Source organism: Lolium rigidum, chromosome 6 (genome assembly GCF_022539505.1).
Source record: "Lolium rigidum isolate FL_2022 chromosome 6, APGP_CSIRO_Lrig_0.1, whole genome shotgun sequence".
NCBI lineage: Eukaryota > Viridiplantae > Streptophyta > Magnoliopsida > Poales > Poaceae > Lolium > Lolium rigidum.
In genome coordinates this window covers 265,684,453-265,705,307 of record NC_061513.1, presented here as the reverse complement: position 1 = coordinate 265,705,307, position 20,855 = coordinate 265,684,453, and the positions used below count along the sequence as shown (strand labels likewise).

The following is a 20,855-nucleotide window of genomic DNA, read 5'->3' as shown; positions in this document are numbered from 1 at the left end:
GTTTGCGGCGTGAGCTAACGCAGGCTGCGTGCTGTGCATGGCGTGTCGGAGGACGTTGTGGGCGGTGTCGTACTCCCACTTGGCGAAGTCGCCCATCCCGTCCGGGATGCCATGGCTGCCGACCAGGGCGATGGCCATGGACAGGTGGCCGCGGCTCCACTCGAGGAGCTTCCAAGCGCTGAGCGTCATGAGGTCGTGGGAGGTCTCGAGGATGGCCATGGCGGCCTTGACCGCGGCGTCGTGCGGGCCGAGGCTGTGGATGGAGGTGATGGGCACCCACGGGCTGGCCGTGTTGCCTCCGTGGATCGCCAGGATGGTGGCCGCCTGCATGTGGACGATGGCGGCGTTGAGGACCTGCGCCGCCGCCCTGAGAGACCCCATCAGCAGGTCGAGCTTGACGCGCAGGGCGGCCATCTCCGCCTCCGGGTCCGGCTCCGTGCCCTCCTCGGAGAGCGGGTGGAGGAAGAAGGCGTCCAGGGTCACGAGGCGCTCGTTGAGGTCGCGGAGGTGCTCGTGCGCGCTCTCCACGCGCTGCACGAACCGCGCCCTCCACGCCGCCGTCGCCGCAGCCGCCGCTGCCGCCGCCATCTCTCTCTCTCTCGCGCGCGCGGTGGTCGTTGCTGTACGCTGCGTTGCGACGGTGGGTCTGATTGCACTTTTCCGGCGGCCGGCCGGCTTCTCGATCGCGTCCCGGTGCTCCGGCGCTGGTTAAATACCCGCCGGCCAGCCTGGCTGTAACGGCCAATTCACCCACGGGCCACGGCCAGAGTGAAAAGTGAAACTGCGTATGGTTGAACATCATCGTGGCCAGTGAAACGGTGCGTCCACGGTCTGGCGGGGCGTGCGCTCCTGCTCCACCAAGAGCCTCCAGGAGCTGGATTGAGGTGACGTCGGTCGATCAAGCGCACGGAAACGTTCAATCTTAATTGCCTTGTGCGGCGCGCGTTCGTGACGTCAGCGGCGGATTGTGCTCGTGCGTGCCCTCCATTTCGCCGCTTCGACCTGCACGTGCGCGGACGGATCGAAGCCCATAGCTAGATGGGATCGTGTCTCTTTTCTTTCCAATTTTAGAATTTTTGCAGATGAATTCAGTTCGTTCGGCAGCTGATCATATCAGTAATACCTAACCAAACAAAACAGAGAAATAAGCTTCCCACCTTTTGGACTCCTACTCATCATGTAAAGTTCATATACATGCGCTGAATTAATACAATCCGATTTGGTATACAGACTACCTTAGTATACGGACAATGGTTCTTTCTTAGCATGATTGTTTTTTTTTTCGAATTTTCACCGGGGGGGAACGAATCCCCACCTGAATATATTCCAAAGTTGCCCATGAGGCTTTTCAGCCTCTACAAGATAGGTTCAAATGAACAGAATACACGGGGGTTACAGAGAGGAGAAGAAAAGGAAAACACACACACACCAACAAAACACAAGAACGGGGAGAAGGAAAGGCCACCCCGCAAAACCTTGGGGGACGGTTGATTGAGGAGAAGACTCATCGCGACCCAAGCTCGGCGATCACAAGGAAGAGCCTGACGGACACGGCGGAGGGACCCAACAACGACACTGCACCATCGACGTAATCGAAGGGCGGCGCGCATCCGAGACCACACTACGCACCGACACCACCTGTGTCGAGGGTGTGGCCGAAAGGTCGCGCGTAGCCGAGACGACGCCACGATGCCTCGTGTGCCGCCGGATGGAGCCGAAGGGCATGGAGCACCCACACCGCACGCAGGGGTCACCGCCGTAGTCGAAAGACAAAGCACCACCGAGGGCAACCCCAACCCCACTCGGGTCCGATATACCCGAAGGGTAGGCCAGCCGAGAGCACGCACATAGACCACCTGCGCCGAACATGCCATAGAGCTCCGACAAGAACCCGAAACCGGAGCCTAGCAACCGGCAAAAGAAGCCACCACCACCATCGCCACGGCTCACCTCACATCGGAGAAGAGACCGCACCCATGGCCGCCATCCGCATCACCATGGGGCACATCGGAACGGACGGAAGCGGCGTCCGCCGCCACCGACGGCAAGACGGAGGGGCTCAACACCCAGCCACGACGGCTCCCGGGGGTGGGGAGCGCGTCACCACCATGGCCGCCATCCGCGAAGCCATGGCATCCGCCAGCCCCAGCCGGACAACCCGCTCGCGAGATGATGGCCGAGTAAAGAGGCGGACGACTCTCGCAGCCAGAGGTCCCCGCCCATCCCCGGCCGCCCCCCACGTAGGGAGCGAGCCGCCTTCATGGCTGCCATCTGCAAGCCGAGAAGATGCCAGCCTCCGCGGAGACACCGCAAAAGGCTGATGGACGAGACGGGGAGAGGAGGGACGACGCCGACACCCGCCGGCCATCACCAAGCATCGGAGCAAACGGCCCCGAGCACCTCCACACAGCCACCACCACCGACAAGGGACCAGCTGCCGCCACACGCCGCTCGCAGAGAGAGGCGCCCCAGCTGGCCCATGCGGGCCCAGATCGAGCCCGCCAACCCGCCGAGCCCGGGAGCCAGGTCCCGCCCGCCGCCGCCCCTGGAGCCGCCAGGACCCGCAGCCGCCGCCGCTGGTCGCCACGCCGTCGCCGCAGCAACAGCGCCGCCGCGCCCCAGCCCGCGAGACGCCCTGGCCTGGCGATTTCGGCCCGCGCCGATCTCACCACGCGCGGGGGAGGAGAGGCCCCGCCGCCGCCCACGACCAGCCTTTGGCCGGCGTCGCCTTCCGGGCGGCGGCGAGGGAAGGAGGGGGGTTGGGTGGGGACGAGAGGGGCGGCGGCGCGGGGGTCCTCTCCTGTCGCCCGCGGGAGCGACGAGGAGAGGGACGCGGTTTTTCCTGGCCTAAAGTACCTCTTCCCAGATTTCACCTTAGCATGATTGTTTCAAACATGAATCAGCCAATTTACTTTGCAGCTAAAACAAAAATAAGGTATGTATCCCAAAATTGGTATGTTCCAGTAATTTCTCTTAATCTTGACGTTCTGATCAATAATCAGATTTATTTCTTTGCAGGGTCAAGTCTGACCAAGGAGATCGATTGAGGTAGGGTTGAAAATGAAACGGAAACGGACGGAAACATGTTTTATCGTTTTTGTTTCCCTCTATCTTGCCGGAATCGGAAACCCCGGAAACGAATATGAAAACGGAAATCATCGGATATTTGCCAAAACAAAATGCGGCATAATACCTTGATTTGTAGACTAAAAGACACACATAAATAAAAATAATAATAAGACAAGATATATCACTTAATTTCGACAAGCGGCAATTCAACATAAAGTAACACACATTGTTTAACGGCTGCATGCACACGTAATTATACAAAGTGATTACGGTTAGATTAATTAGTGAACTTGATACGTGGCCAAGCCTAGTTTTACGTGTAAATGTAGGCCTACTAAATGCACAGGCCTCTCTAGGTTGTATTTCCGGAAACTTTCCTTATTTATGTTTCCGGAATTTCCTCTGCCGTTTCCCTTTCCGTCGGAAAGGGCTCCCTCGTTTTCTTTTCCGTTTCCGTTTATGATTTTGCCTTTTTCGTTTCTTTTCCTCCAAATGTCCTCCAAATGTCGCTTCTTTTCCGTATTTGGCCTTTCCTTTTCTTTTTCTTCGGAAACAGAAGAAAAGTTTCCCTTTCATTTTCAACCCGCGATTGAGGTGACGTCGACTAACCTTGTTGTATTACTTATTATTATTATTATAATAATTACTCGCTATTAGTTCAGTCTTTTTGTGATGGAGCGGATTTTGTTCGATCGCTATAGAACCAAGGTCGAAAGGATTGAAAAAGTCAGTCATTCACAACCACTGATGAGAAGGATTCCTCTTCCGCGGTCTGCCGCGCACGACACGGACTTCCTTCTCACTAAAACCGGCAAGTGCTGTGCTGGGCTCTCTAGTGTGCCAGGTGGGTCCCACTTATAGTTCAATTTAGCTTCTTCAGTGTAAATTTTCAGACAAAGTATGCACGGAACAAGCCAAAATACATTTTTCTACCTTCTTTTCTTCTAGTTTTTGGTTCCCAAAGTGTAAATGCGATAATTGGATCGATCCAGATTTGACAAGCTGCCTCCTGGAGCTCTGTCAGATTCGTATTGGACGAGTAAAACATCTAGTCAACAAAACCTAGCTTACCTCATCAATCAATCAATGAATTGCTAGAAATTTTCGGCATGAATCAACTTCCTTCTTGGACATTATCCTCAAACAGAATTGATACATAGAGAGCACGCATGCAGATCATAAGCCATTTAAATACAGCATTCCGCTCATAGACATGTCAACTCAAGCGCACACACCTTCAATTCACATCATAAAGCAAATAGTGGTCGATCTGGATCATTACAACTTCAAGCCAATGAATACTACAGGCGCTACAACTGTGTCGTCTTCTATAGGCAGCAGCATCGCCGGGGCCAGAACAAGCGGTGTCACCGCAGCAGCATCTCCTATGGAGGAAGGCACCCAAGTTATCCTGCCAGCAAATGAAAACAAGGTCAGAATGTGCAGGATCTTCAGTACAACTTCCAATATTCGAACCTTTCAATTTTGGAAATAGCACGGAACATAAGCATGAGCTGCAACACACATTGGAAATTGGCACAAAAACAATAAACATGCAGGTCACCGTAATTGAAAGACAACAACAAACATAATAACAATGATAATATTTCCAAAGTGTTTTACATCAAGAAAACATTATGCTTTTAATCTAAAACACTGGAGAACCCAAGCTTAACATCAGGAAACATAACCAAAGGCTTAAAGGACTCCCAGAAGACTAACCACAAAAGAAACCCAACTAGACACCTTAAGAAACAGTCCCTAGAGCAAAAGGAAAGAAGGATAGACAGATTGAAGCTCTATTTTTTGTCCGTCACAAATGCCAGAAACAATCCAGCTGGAGAACAACAATCCCATTGAGTAAGCATTAGCACTTCACAATAGAAAAGGTTAAATCCTTAACCATCTATCAGCTCTACTAAATGCAACTCCAAAAGCAAAGCTAATGGCAACATGAATACACCAGTACAAGAAACTGGCTGCACCTCTCCAGTGGCATAGCTTCAGCAGTACCAGGAGATGCAATTAGTACCTAATTAAATGTTGAATGACTTGACGGCCACACACAGGGCATCAACTCAATGAATCACCTGAGAGAATTGTGGCCGAATCCAAGATAGCACCACCACCGTGGTTGCGGCGCCAGTGGACTTGATGCCACGGCCTGCCCAGCAGCAGCCGCACCGCACACTCTTATGCACCTCACATATTAGAAGAAGATTTGCATATTATAAAATAAACGAGTACAATTAAAGCTACTATGGAAAAAACACACACTTTATCAATGAGCTAAGTAGATGAAAAGGCTTCGGTGTCCATTCCTCAGGCGCCTAGATCTCCTTGCACTAGCAGGCGATGTGCATCGCTGCGACCCCGGCGAGCTGCAGCTCCTATCGAGGATCCTATCGATTGTGTTTGTGCTGGGTGAGTTATCTTAAAAAAAAAACCACTACACATATAATCTAGGCTAGAGCGGAATAACACTACATCCTTCCCTAGCTTGCAGCTCTTCTCTGATATCCCAGTGCTCTTGGTGGCCATTGCAGGCATGGAAACAACAAGTCTATATACACAACCAGAGCAACTCATGATTTAACCAAAACCACTAAAAACAGTGGCTCATCTAATAATAGGAGAAAAATAATCATACAACTAGAAGTTCATGTCTAACACTAGATCATGCTTAATACAAGATAAGAAATCATGGAATCCATGATCCTTAACACGATATATCCATGAGCCATGATCCTTAACCAGAAGTCACTAGACTGCCAATCACTAAAGCCTGCTGCTTTGTAAAAATGCAGACTTTCAACAAACGAACCTCCAAACACCTAAATTTACGATCATCTAAATACAGGGACAAGCAAATCAAATACTTCACATAATGCAACGCCATACACGCATCGGGACGAAGCCCTGATCCTAGCTATGCAAACCATATCCCTAGAATGCCATGACACGATGGAAATAGCTCGGCGCATAGGAGAAGAGCCCACCTGAGACAGACTGTAGCCGATCATGATCTCGGTAGGCCAGGGTTGCGTGGAGATGCGCTGTGCAAGACCACCCCCAGTTTAAGACCGGACTGAGAACAGTGGTGGGCTCCAGGGGCGCATCATTGACCTGCCAAACACACACATGCAGATGAGGTTCAGAGTGGAAAGATCGTTCACAAACAAAGACGAGGAGATGAAAAGGCTTTTGTGCCCATACCTTCAGTGCCTAGATCTCCCCGTACTTGCAGGCGATGAGCATCGCTGCAACCCATACGAGCTGCAGCTCCCGATGATGAACCTGTCGGATGTATATGCTTGGCAAGTTCTTGATCTAAAAAACAAGAATAAACAACTACACAAATAACCTATATACTAGAGAGCAATAACACTACTGCTTTCCCCAGTTCGCAGCATCTGTTCTCAGAGAACAGAATGCCCTAGCCTATCAAAATGGAGCATCCATTTATGTGAATAGAAACAATGCAATCGGCAATGCAAAACCTCCTGCCCAGAGCTTCTACAAGGCTGCAATACTGATGTGGTACCGATTTAATCTACGATACTGCCAAGTATAGCTACGAAAATAAAGAAACTTGTATTGATTTAATCTACAAAACTGACAGAAAAATAGGTGTGATTTATGTCCAGATGCTACGCAATGCTGTCTAACTATACACGTATGATCTTTTGGACTCAACCAACAAATACTGAACCAACACGTACTGAACCTAGCTATTTTTTCACATCACGTTCATGTTCATGTGATGTGCATCTAACTCACAAAAGGGCACCCAGAAGTCCCAATTTGTCGGCAAACAATTATCTACTGATCTAGACTTCCTAGCAGACACAGATTATAAGTCCTAAATAAGAATCCCAGGTCTTTGCAGCAGGTCCACTACGACCAAATTCAGATCGGCGAACAGTGTGCAGCGAATCAGAGGTGACAGAAACAGGTGTCCTCACCTGCACGGCAAGCGGGTCGATGGATGCGGACGAGGTCGCCGGTTGCGCTATGGGGTAGTACAGCCGGAGTAGGAGGAGGCAACTCACACCATCGGCTAGACGCCGCGCCGGCCTGCTGCAGAGGATGCGAAGACGGAAGGCTCCCCGCGCTCCGCATGGGAGAATACGGCACTCCAAGGCTCGCGTCTTGGTGGCCGGCGCACCCTTGCCGGCGTGCAGCAGCCACCCCCGACGCGGGGAAGGCTAGGTCGACGGAGCCGCGCACTTCGATGCACGTACGCGCGCTCCGGCGACCAAGCCCAGCCGCGCTGCGCCGCGCCGCCGCCGGCTCTCTCGTCGCTGGAGTGGAAGGAACTGGGAGAAATGCGGCGGTAGGGTTTGGGTGCTGCAAAACGGGCTGCTGGGCTACTGGGCCTGCAGTTGGACTCCTTCTCCGCTCGAAAAAGTTTCGACTGAGTTTTTTGCTGCTAGAGTTCTCCCGCTCAATGGAAATTAATTTGCATGTCTTCGCGTCTTCCGCGCCATGTGCGATATAACTTTGCTGTTGTAGCACCTACGTTTCACCACAGGAAATAATGAACCTCTACTTTTTTTAGCACTAGTACAAAGAAGTGTGAATGCAAATTCAGGTCAACAAAAATTCCACATGTTACGCAACTAGCTAGCAATGTTCCATATAGATTGTTCATGTTAAAAGGTTCGGTGAGTGATGTCTCTCACCAGTTTGGAAAGAAAGAAAGATCGAAAGAACCGTCAAAGCCATCAGACAACGGCGTCGATATTATATGTGCTCAAGTTTAGTTAGTTACCGCTACCACTAGTTTGTGCTTGAGATCTTCTTGTGCTTTACCATGATACACGATTCGCTCATCATACCATTTTCTTTACCGAATTATGATGAGATTGGTCGAGGAAAGTGCAATCATGCATGCATGGAAACAGTGGCGTCCTCCCCGAGCTTCCGTCGCCGGCCCTTGTCATTATACTACTATATGCTTGTCTTTTCTGCCCTGACTCTCTATTCTTTTGCTTCTCGGGTGGTGGTAAACAATGATGCCTGTGTAGCAGGGGATGCCCACCCATCGGGCTCGGCCTGGTTCCTGCCCGAAAGAAGGTGTTGATACCGCTAATACTAATCTTGCTATGTCTGTACCGTGTCTTCCAGGGATATCACTACACCTTAATTGCACTTGCAATATTGCACCCGTGTTCTAGCTCGGTACCGCTGGCGAGGGAGTTGACATTCGGCAAACCTCTCCATAGATAAGTATTTGCCAAGTGTCCCTGTATGTCACTCGGAAAGTTGTTTTTATATGTCTTTTTCCTATTTTGTGTGAACTGTTATGTAAATCAACACCTTTTGAGTTCATCATATATCTCTCTTACCCACCACTTTCTATTGACATATTTTTCTCTCTATCTTTTCTCTCTCTCCCTTCTATCTCTCTCTCTCCGACTCTCTCTTTACCGCCACCACTTTTCCACAACTTTCTCTCACCATATAATTGGCATTATTTTACAACTAACAGAGACCGAAGGACATAAATCACCTCTTTGGATGAAACTTTGGCGTATTTTTTTATCGGAGAGCCTTAGAACAAGGAACACATGAAATCACTCCAACAATCTATCTCATGGAATGATTTTGAACTAAACTCCCACTTTGAGGGCCACCGAGCAAACATTTGTAAAGAATTTGGACTCTTTCCATGTTCTTATGACTTATTCTAACACAAACAACAATGAAAGACTAGTGAATCATGATTCTACGACTTTACGAGCCAAATTGAGTGAAGCTGTTTACTAAGTAGAATCTAAGATTTACGATTGTAAAAATTAATATACTATGTTTTGTGATCCTACCAAATTGAGTGGAACAGTCTACTATGCTATTTTTTGTAACGGAGTTGATAGCTGATTAATTGGTGGAACTAGTAAACTCAATTTTCACAACAAGTTCCGAGTTCATCAAGCTGGTCTAGATCTTTGGTAGGGTTACCGGTTTAAAAATCATTATCGCGCTGAGGAATACGGATGGGTGTGGCAAGTTGGAAATGTCGGTGGTATTGCTGTTGTAGCAAACTAGCGTGTGAGCTAGCTTGTTGGGTAGATCAACCTCAGCGCGGTGGAGGGGAGTTGCACACCATGACGGCCACAAAAACAATGCCAAACTGGTCTAGATGAAGAAGATGGTGGAGATGACCATGTTGATGATTACGACAAAAGCAATAGTGGTATTGACGATGTCTTTGATCAAGATAGTTGCGGATGCCTCTCTAGCATCACTATGACTAGGATGTGGGCTTGTAGCTTCTTCTTGCCCGCGACGTTGGAATGTTCACGACAACCGCAGGTGTCGAGTGTTGGCATCAGGCATGGTTCTTCATCCTCGACCCCGGTGATGACCATGACCATCTCACCGAGTTATTTTCTTCTTCTAACAATCAATCGCCGTACTCGTGCTCAAATTAATATTTTAAACTACTCCTCCGCCCATAAAAGTATGTCTCAACTTAGTTAAAATTTAGATGTATCTAGACCCAATTTAGTATATAGATACATCCAAAATTTGAAAATGTTGAGACATCTTTTTTTTGGACAGTGGTAGTACTTTAAATATTCCCCGATCTGGCCATCCACTGGTAATCCAACGCCCTAGAGACACACATGTGATGTGACAAAGAAAAAGGAAAACGTAAATCACGCCCTCACCCAACGCCTTAATTGGCTCCCGCAATTTCATCTCATCAATCAACAAAAAAGGCTCCCGGCTCCTCGATCCCGTTCCTCCGTCGCCGTCGCTCCGCCCAGCCTAGCTCCACACCCGCCGACGCACCTCCTCCCGGCTGAATCCTCTCATCTCCTCCTCCCCTCGCCAACGCTGCATCACCCGCGTCTCCAATCTCTAACCCTAGCTAGCAGCCGGCGTCGAGGACGACAGTCCTGGCCTTGCGCGGCCGTCGATCCACACCGCGCCCAGGAGCCCCGGCGGGCTTGATTGCCAGGAGATCGATACGGCGCCCTCCTTTCCTCGTACGAGAGGCCGCTCCAACGCACCATCGCCTCGGTTCCGGTCGTCTGCAGACCGCCCCCGCTGCCGCTGGTGAGAAACCACTCCTCTCGTCTTCCCTCCCCAGCCCAAGAACCGCTACATCTCGCACAACTCTGTCCGGTTGCAGACAAAATCGTTATTGCGCTGTTTCGCAATTGGATCCCGAGTGTTGCCTGCCGGTTGTAAGTTCAGGAGTTTTCCTGGATGTGCTACGGTATTATTGTTATTGTTTAGATTCGACATTTCAGAGTTGCTTTGTTCTAACCATGTATAGCTGCTAATGCATGTATGCTGCCAAAACATTGGAAGTTTTATCTACAGAATAAGCTTTTGTATAAAAAAGCTGATATGTTGCCTCCCAGATCTTAGGATTTGATCACGCTTCACTAGTGTCTGATCATATTTAGGGCCTCCCAGATTATATATAGCATAAATTTTCATCATGGTTAACAATTTCCGTTTTCAAACAATTCACATATATGGTGTACTTGTACGACACCATAATAAGTTATTTTATTTGTTCTTCCTTGTTGTCCATTTAACAATCTGATCTGATCTGATCTGATCTGATCTGATCATCATATGATGAACCAGATCATAACACCCAATGTTTTCTAATGTTTCCAACATGTAAATATTCCTCTTATGTCCTTTGCCTTTGAGTTCGTCTTCCTGGTTCCATTCTTGTAGGGTCTGGACATGTTTTGGGTGGCGTCGTGCAAAAGGTCAGGCCCACCACGCCCGCCGATGTTCAGGACCTCGTAGACGTTGGTGTCTGAAGGTACTATCTTTTGCCTTTCCCAATTCCGCTCCACTCAAATCCCTTTTTCTATGTACTTGCTAAAATGATATCCAATTTGGCATCACCAGCAGGAAGGGCTTCTGTGGCTGCTCGCACCACCTCTGCCACGAGTTCCGCAATGATGTCAGAGACATCAACGTCCTGCTGCTAAGCCCTGGATGACCAGGACTTCCTACGACAGGAACGGCATCACCATCAAGTACGGTGGGGTCGATGTGATCTCCACCCCTAGTGCTTTGGTAGTGATATGCTTGCTGCACATGCTCATCACTTTGTGTGCATTATCTTCTTGCCAAATGCAAGAAAATAGGTTCATAGTAGAGTTGGAATTTTTCGCTACTAAAACTTTATCTCTTGAGGCACTGTGGATGTAATGCTATCTCTTCTGCCTACCCATATTTTATTTTTCATTTGTAGTCATCACGTTCAAAAAGCTACAGGATTAATATTTGCAACTCAGCTGTAGGATTCGTGTGCTTATGAGTACTTGATTCAACATTTTTGTGAATATGTTGGCATTATAAAACTTTCTAACTTTGCTATCGACTGAAAAATTCTGGACATGAATATGTATACCCTTCTTGCTATATGTCCTCTGCTACCGGAGCAAGTGGATTATTATGATTTATTTCTTAAAATGCTTGCTTGGACTGAAGCTATTCCTTTGCTCAAACTGATTTGCATTACAACGGATTTACAAGCAAGTTGTTATCTTCCATTATATGAAAATAATTTATACCAGCAATAGTGTGAGCTATTGTATGCATGATGTGTATATGGCTAATTTACTTGTTTTTTGTGTTTAATAAAATGTATTTTCAGGTTTGAAGCATATAAGAAGAGACATGAAGAGGGATGTGGTGTCGGAGGCGAACCGGGAGGAGGCACGGTGGCGAGCTGCAAGTGTCGTAGCACATAGAGGCACTCCGGCAGCTGCCATTCACACTTCTCCGAGGCCCTACCCTACAAGGTTACCGGTGCCCCTATTCTATTCTAATTTGGTTCACGACATACTATTGCCATGCACGTTTTGTTCAAGTGTATGTGTTGCTCTCGCGACCATGGATGAATGAAATTGAAGAGTGGCTTGATGCAATCTTGTTTTTCCTTGAAATAACCAATTACTGTACTTATACTTTCAGGCTTTGACAGAATTGTTGCATGCGCATGGTTGCTCTTTTAATATTTCAGTTTTTGTTTTAAATTATATTATGCTGTGCCTCTAGATGTATACTAATATCCCAAACTTGTATGTTTCTTGTTTTTTTTTCCATGAAAAACAACATCATAATTTTTTCCATCTGTACCTTCATATGTGAATTGTGGAACTATTTGTACCTAGGTAATTACCTCTTTTTACAGAAAATAGGCACAATTCATTGAGTCTAAAATGTTCTGATAGTTTGCCACTGGGATTTATGGCTTCTGCAAGAAATATGGATGCATTCATGTGGTGTTTTCTAGAACTTTAAATGTTCTGTAATTGTAATGCACATCAATGCCCAATTCTTAGCATTCATTTGTTTTCTTGGAAATTATTAATGGACTGAAGAGTGGCTTTATATAATCATGTCTTGGAAATGTAATAACTCCGCATGTACTTTTAAGGCTTAGATTTTCTGCATTTTTAGGGCTTCTCTTATAATTGTTTGACAGTTTAGATTTTCTACGTTTTTAGTTCTTCTCTTATAATGGTTTGCTAGTTTAGCCTCTTGGCTTCAATCTACGTTTTAATGCATGCTTTGATTCTATTTTGCTCAGGGTATGTAGCTTTACTGGTGGTGGTGTGGTGCCCTCCGGTTGTGTTTTGGTGGTGGTACTGTGCACCTGAGCTGCTTCGAGCTTCCACTACAGCATGCTGCCCTTGTCTTCTTTGACTCAGAAGGTCTCTCTTTACCTCTCATTGCCTCCCTAACTCCGACGCCGTGTATGTTCGCATTGCTTTGTCATGTGATGACAACTTCCATGTATTCGCCCATGCTGAATTTTGCGACTAGTTTTAAGACTCGTTTTGCGTTTTGCCTCGAAACATGCCCCAAATTTGTAGAGGACAAATATGTACATATCGCTTTGGAGGAATGACCACACTGAGACAAATAAGGCAAGGGGTGTCCCAAACATGCCTCGCATATCCACCTTTTTAACACTACAGATTTACACACCATGATATACTTCTATTTTTTCTCAGTATACACGGCTTGATCAAGTGTTTTTATATACTTGGTTAATTTATCCTTTACCGTTTAAAGTAATTCAAGCATCGAAGAAATTTTCAAGTATATGGTAATGGAAATATGAGAATGTCTAGTAACTACTAAATTGGTATGGACAAATGAACGAGAAATAAATAATGAGTTAAACATGATTGTAGTCTTGAACTAAGCCCAATAACATGGCCTACATTGGACCATGAGCAGTAGAGCTAAGTTGCAGGAAAGTGATTGCTACTTACTTATTTTCATCAAAATAAACAGTGTCTCCACATAATCAGAATTAATCAAGCGCAAATGTAGAACTAAGTTGCAGGAAAGGTTTGCTACTTACTCGATGGAAGCCTGTATTTTCATTTGACCAAACTAGCATGAAGATACGAGGGTATCTATGTAGATAAAGAACACCTGCCTACCTAAATCTTATTATCTTTCATGCAAAAACTTTAACCACACTGGCTAATAGTTATTCCTTTTTCCAATAGAAGCAAGAATGTACTAAGATGAGATAATAAGTTTTGAAGTAGTTGTCAGAGTTTTTACCTTGGGGTAGTAAATACCAAATCAACTTCACAAATATTCCTGAAGATATGTTCTAATATCTCCTCCTTGCAGCCATTATCTTTGCTATCTCATCATCACGTGGTGAATCAAATCATAATACTTAATGTTCACTAATGTTTCCAACATGTAAATATAACTTTGTTGACATGAGGATCTATTCTTTTATATGCTGAATGGTCTTGTTGCCTAGCAGAACAATCTTGCTATGACTAAATTCCACTTGGTGCTGATATCTCTGCAATGAATGCGTTTGTTTTAATACACATTTTTCTCTCTTTTCTTCCATGCCATTTTTATCAACTATGGCACTAGTAGGTTGCAGGTGTTATGTTTCTGTACCCTCAGCCTTTTTTTTGTGGACTATGTGTTTCCTCTTCCAGGAGTCCATGTTAGAGCATGACCAAGTTCCTTTCGTTTCATGAAAAGTTTCTCTGTAGGTTTTTTCAGTCTGAAAATGGCGTTGTATTCAACCTAGATATTGTGTATCTTGTTGTTTTGGATCATCAGACATTTCACCTTATTAAACTTTGCCTCCGACAAAACAAAAAGTAATCTGTTCTCAAAGAGCTATCAAGTGCTTAAATGGACACCTACGGCTGATTATTAGAGACTCTTATGTTGATACTTTTTTTTCCTCAGCAATTGGCGGTTTCGTGTTGCTGGCCTAGATTGACACTTCCTACATGCTGCTCTGTAGAGCATGGCTATTTCTACTTCACGGATTGCATTTGTACTATTGTTTTTTTGCACATCTACTATTGTTTTGTTAGCATGCATCATTTTTACTTGTCTTCTTCCGTCGGTAGAAATCTGTCATGGTTTCTCACAGAAATAGAATAACTACCCCCATATGGCTGGCCTCAGATGTAGAAGCATAAACTATAGAGTTATCTTATACTTTGGATGGACGTGAATAGAACTTGAAACTTTGTTATTATCTGGCACTCTTGCGATTCTCGCGATTAATCAATGGTTATGTTCCTCCATCCTTTGCAGGGCATCAGCTAAGAAGTTGGTTTGTAGCTGGCCAGGAGGTACACATGGCTGCCAGATCTGGCGTGACCGTTCTGGCTCCGGCTATTGATGTTGTGAAAGCTGCAGCCTAATGTGTCTCGTGCGCGGTTTTAGGCCAAACCGGCCTTGGGCTTCGATTACCTCGCCTCTCGCCACCGCACCCCAACCACGGTGGTGGTGATGCTCTGCGTCCGCTACAGCCTGTTTAGGTGCCATCTACGTCTTCAACCTTCATGTCACAGCCACCCCCTTGACTCTGGTTCTTTTCCAGCGAGAGCAAGACCACCACCATACTAGAAGGTAGCAGCTATCCTTGTGGTTTTCGTCTTTTTTGTGTCTATTTTTGTTGTTGTTCTGGCAAATATGATGTTGCTTTTGTATATAGATTTCAGGGTATGCCTTTTTGGGCTCACATTGATCCGGCCAGTAGTTCTAGTAATAAAATATGATCAGCTGTTGCATCTTGGGCATGTCTTGTTGTTGTTGTGCTGGCTGTGAACCTGGTTACTTGTGCCTAGCAATGTGGTTTGTATAGTAGTGTCTTTTGCTGGAATTGAATTTTCGAGGACTTGATGATCATGTGATGCTTAATTGCCTATGTATGTTCAGTAGCTACCTAAGTTGATTGACAGTTTGAAACGGCGGTTGCAGAGTGATTGTGTCACATCGATTGGCATTCTAGCATGTGTAGTTATTTTGACCCAATGCTAGCTGAGATTGGAGCTAGATTGCAATAGACAAATATTTGAATTAATATAATCTATGAATGAGTTTAAATACAGCAGATTGGTTCGTTGGTAAAAATGAACGAAAGAGATCCTTCTCAACTAGAAAATATTTTCATTTTGGTTCTTTATGCTGGAGCTGAACTTTGTACGCAGTTTGTTTTAAGTGTTCTGTGCAAAATTCGTAACTGCAGATGAGGTAGCCTTCACTGTATTAGTTGTTGATGGGTTGTCATTTCTCAAGTATTTTCTTCATCTTTTGAGCTACCATTTCTCGGATTTTTGTTCAGCACCAAATGGATGGATACTTCTCGATATTTAGACCTCAAATATACGAGAAGTTTGAATTGCTTTCTTGGATAGTGGATATACGTGGTCCTGTTGGATAGTGGGTACGCGTTCTCCATTCTTGGATAGTGAATGCAACTGAAGAAGTGCTGAAACCTACAATGCATCTTTCGAGAGCTTCTATGTGCTTTGCTTCATGTGCATATTGTTATTGATGATCTAATTTGACTATTGTTTCCTTGTTTGCAGAATGGGTTGTGATGATCCCAGAGGTTGGCATATGCGTAGAGAAGTTGAGAGACGGCAATGCCACAATCAGGTTAGTGCTTGTACTCTGATGGATAATTCTGTTGAGGACTTGGCCCGTGTACTGATTTTAAGAGTACATAATGTTTTTGGTATTTTGTTTCTCTCCAACATTTATGGAATTGGGAATCAAGAACCACTTTATTCTAATGTAGTTCAGGCAACGGTAAACTAGATGCTATCTTGCTTACTAACCCAAATTCTTGCTTCTATAGTTTACATCACGGGACCCTGTAGGGCAAACTAGAGTTGTTTCTGGCATGCACGAGTTGTGTCTATGATCTCACTCTTTTCACCTTGGAGTTGCAATGCATCCTTGATAATATTTTATTCTTTTGTGTTATTTTCTTTCCTTGTTTGATTTGTTTGGGCAAGATGAAGATGACATTATTTTGTCGATGGAGGGTATGATGTCCAATGATCATGTATTATCTTTATTTGACCACATCCCCCAATTAGTTCAATTCTTTATTTTGCATGAAAAAAAATTCGCTGGTTAATTAGATTGTCTCCTTGAATTTGATGGTTTGTTTTTTTTTTGGATGAAAGTGGTGTCATGCAGATGAGGAGACACCAGTTTCTATGTAATTTGCGTCTGAGGCATTTCTGTGATGTCATTCTCTTTTTCACCTTGGAGATCTGATGCCTCCCTCTGGATGATGCCATTTGTGTTCTTAGTACTTTCCTTACATAAATGTTTTTATTTGTGGTTTAATGGGCTACGGATGAAATGATTAATTTCCCTATTTGATTGATTGGCTGATATGATGGCCTAAATACTAAAGAAATCTTATCATGCCATTTCCACGAGGAAAAAAACAGATGTTTTTTTTTCTTTCCTTCTATGTCTTTGCCTATGTAAATTGTGTCTTGTTGTTTTTAGAGGAGCATTGTTGATGTAGATGAGGTGACACAAGTTTTATGGGTAATTCGCGTCCGAGGCATCTCTGTGATGTCACTCTTTTCACCTTGGAGATCTTATGCATGAGGATTGAGGAGTACTTTCTTTAAAAACTTTTATTGAGAATTATCCGTGATTAAGCTGTTCACTTTAGGATCTCAAAGTTCTCGGATTATTTAGTTATTGTGTGTAGCTAAATTTCCCTCTTTCTTGGTTACCATCTGAATTATTTCTAAACATTGATAGCACATCATCAAGTGGATGAATGTTCATGTGCATTGATGTTAATTAATGAAGCTACTACTACTAATGTCCAACTACATAGGAAATGTACATGTTCAGATTTCTGAAGTTTAGTACTGATGTGGTGCTTGCTTATGTTATAGCAGCTTCGAAGGGATGCTGCTAACCTGAGGCGGCAGGGGTGATAGGCGGTGAGCGACGGGTTTAGGGTGGACAACAACTTGCTCTTGCTTAGCTCAGACGACACCAGGGACGAGAGCGCCTATGGACCACTAGGTGACTCCTGGCGCCTTCTCTTCTCTCTTAAAAAATTGCTTCATCAGCTCTGTATGCTGGTAGCTTGATGATGGCTAATCGAATTTGTATTAGTTATTTGATGTCTTATCTTGTGTATCATTTCGGTCTGAATGTTATATTAGCTGAGCTATTCTTTTATCAGTAGTCAGCAAATCTCCATTTTTCTTAAATTATCTGCTGTATTAATGGTTGGTTGTTAAATTTCGTCAATAGTTTTTAGTTTGGCTATTTATCTTTCACAAGACACTTCATCATGTATTTGTAAGTGACAAACATTAAAAGTCGCACGTGCATTTATTCGAAATGCATTGCATTGTCTTTTTTGCCTTTCCCTCAATTTTTTTTTCCTTTTGGGAACTCTTTGAGGTGGCTATAATCTTAATGGAAAGGGGAAAACTGCTACAAGGGACAATGAGCCACTTTGGCAAAGTGAGATACAAGATTTGGTGTTTGTCTTATTGCATCATTCATGCTATCAAATTTTGGAGTGTGCCATTGATTTACTATTACAGTTTATCATGGTAAGTAGTGAATAATTTAGGGGTTAAGGTCTAGGTCCCTAACACTATGATGTTGAACCATCTCCACCCTATGTCATAATGGATTAATTGACATTACTTTATCGTGCCTTTCTCTTTGTTAGAAACACATGAAGTTGTTGAGTGCTCATGTTTTGCATTAGATCTCCCGTTGCACCTTTTTTCCTGTTAATAATATATTATACTTTTTTCCTACATTATATGCCGGCAGTATCTGTATCTTTAAGCGGCTTCCTCAAACTATAGGCTTTCTTCTTATGTTTGCTTTGAGGCTTTTCTTTCCATGTCTTTACGGATCATTTTATTTATTCCAAAACTTGGTTGATAGTGTAGTTGGGTATCATATTTTAGCTGCTAGTGGCTTTATTTTGGTATACCAAGTGTTTTTGTTGGCTGGGTAGATTTCACATGATGATTCGCATGAAATGGCATTATTGCCTTGTGGCTGGGCTGTTTGTGCACATTCGCAGGAAATGGCATAACATTGTTTAGTTGGATTCCAATATGAAAGCTAAACCTTAATTCTTTTCGTAAGTGTTTCTTTTTTGTAGTCTTGAGCTTTTTTTTGTTTAGAGGGGTTAATGGTTGCTTAGTTGTTGATGGTTGGATGCTATTGGCCACTAAATATGCTGCCTTTTGATATGGTGCTTAGTTGCTTAGTTTTTTCCGTGTGCAATCATTGGTAATGAACATTTTACTGATGTCGTTTCTATTAGCAGCAGGTTCCACTTCTTCTGGTGCAGGTGGAGGTGATTCAGCTTTGCGTTGAGGGCGGCCTAGGTAAAACCTTTATGGTGAGCTCTAGGTTCACCCCTTTGATCTCCAGCTCCCTTGCGTTCGCGCTATGTTATGCTCCGTCCATCACCTGTATTTCGAATTATGGTTGTGATGGCTATCTTGCCATCTAGCTTTATAAATTCTATTGCTAGAAATCTAATATCTATGCCTGGTTATTTGAGGTCTTGATGCTAGTATTCTTGTTTAGCCAATTAACTTAATGATTTTTTGTTAGTTGCCCCAGCTTGTTGTTATATAGTTCTCGATTCTAATATTTAGTACTGTGGTCTTGATCAGGTCTTGTTTTGGGAGAATAGCTCCATAATTCGACGTTGTTCTAGTTTGTGTTCATTGTTCCATCACGGACCCTGACTTCTATGTTCCGCATTATATTGACAAATTTGTTACTGTTATAAATTTTATGTGCACATTTATCTTGCGTTAGCATCCTTCTTCAGTTGATGTTTTTGTCTTGTATGGTAAGATAGGTTGCTGCCTTCATATCCTTGACAGTGATCTTATAAGCTACTGGTTGTATATGATCTTATAAGAATGTTGCACCAAATGTGGGCTTTATTTTGTTATGCCAAGTGGCTTTGTTGGCTGGGTTAATTTCACATGGCAGTACACATGATTTAGTAGCAGATTGACTAGTTTATAAATCATATTGTCTATGTTTTTAGTGCTTTAGTGCCTCTTAAGTTTGATGGGATCTCGTGTTGTTTCTCATGAACAAATCCTATGGTAGAATAACCTTCATGCCGTACTTAGGTGTATTGTATATGCATGTGTAACTCTCAATGATGAATTATGTACAGGACGTGTATTATTTACCTTGTACTAATTTCCTCAGGTAGCTAGCATATTTGATATGTAGTTGAATGCTTTTTTTTATTACACACAATATATGTTTGCTTAATATGACTTATCTTTCTGCATGTGCTGCTGTTTATCTCGAAAGATAGATTTGTACCCCTAAGCCGCTGTTTATCAATTCTCCTTCTGTTGCCTATGAATGGTCATGATTTAAGCCTTTCCAGTTTTTATGCAGGCCCGGTTGGCCCTTAGCTTTGACTACTTCCTCCTTCACCTCTGCCCTCGGTGTTGTGTGATGGTGCCTGCCATGCGATGATAGTGGTGGCCTTCTTCCCCGTCTCTGTGGTTTAGGTAAAGTTCTTGGGTTTATCATCTTTTCTTCAATGTGTTTTATTGATACCACAAGTGCACACCTTAACCCATGAATGAGTGTAAATACAGTAGAGTGTAAATACAGTAGATTGGTTCATTGGAAAAAATACAAGTTCTTGGGTTTATCATCTTTTCTTCCATGGGTTTAATCCATGAATGAGTGTAAATACAGTAGATTGGTTCGTTGGAAAAAATGAACGAAAGAGATGCTAGTCCTCAATTGGATTTTTTTGTGGCTCTTTATTCTAGAGCTGAACTTTGAACGTAGTTTGTTTGGGGCATTCACTGCAAAATCCATAACTGCAGCTAAGGTAGCCTTCACTGTATTAGTTGTTGTGTGTTGTCATTTCTCAAGTTTTTGTCTTCATTTGAGCTTTCATTTCTAAGGTTTTAGGTCAGCACCAAATGGATGGACTCTTCTCGGTATTTATACCTCAAATATACGTGAAGTTTGAATTGCTTTCTTCGATATAGTGGATGTATTTGCTTCTATGGTCCCGCTGAATCTCATTTCATTTGTTTTAAACTTCTCTTTTGTGGATTTTCATGTTACTTAGTTGATGAATTAATTGTTCTTATGTAGTAGTATGGCAAGCAGTATCATGAGATACAATTTGTATCTAGGAGAAAAAACTTGGTAGTTTTCGTTGTTAGTCATTTGCTGATTACTATTCTGTCCTTGTGTTTTAGAGCTTTTCTTACACTCGTCTTCATACTCTACCAAAAAAGAGAAGGGAGTGGAAAATACATAGTAGATAGAGATGATTCAATCATCACTAATCATATCAGTGTTAGATCTAGAGAGTATTTTCAATCTTCTATGCAGCTATTTTTGTTAGATATCTGAATTTTATGCTAAAGAGGCGAAGGCTGAAATACAATGATGATGAGTGCCTGTAATTTCAGATCTTGCAG

General features: G+C 44.0%; 1 long non-coding RNA gene, 2 other non-coding genes and 1 pseudogene across 3 annotated transcripts in view; 3 read left to right on the top strand and 1 right to left on the bottom strand.

Moving 5' to 3' along the window:
- The window catches only part of LOC124668071, a 66,651-nt gene extending 59,563 nt beyond the window's left edge, over positions 1-7,088 (bottom strand). The window contains exons 1-2 of the long non-coding RNA XR_006991547.1: positions 7,035-7,088; positions 6,286-6,366 (exon numbers count right to left, since the gene is read on the bottom strand). This is a non-coding gene — a long non-coding RNA (uncharacterized LOC124668071). The remainder of the gene's footprint in view (positions 1-6,285; positions 6,367-7,034) is intronic.
- Positions 7,089-16,548: 9,460 nt separating this feature from the next.
- LOC124668834 lies at positions 16,549-16,646 on the top strand. Its single transcript, XR_006991911.1, has one exon. It is a non-coding gene; the product is annotated as a small nucleolar RNA Z101 (small nucleolar RNA).
- Positions 16,647-16,718: 72 nt separating this feature from the next.
- Positions 16,719-16,794, top strand: LOC124668859 (annotated as a pseudogene).
- Positions 16,795-16,888: 94 nt separating this feature from the next.
- LOC124668833 lies at positions 16,889-16,984 on the top strand. Its single transcript, XR_006991910.1, has one exon. It is a non-coding gene; the product is annotated as a small nucleolar RNA Z101 (small nucleolar RNA).
- The last annotated feature ends 3,871 nt before the right edge of the window (positions 16,985-20,855 follow it).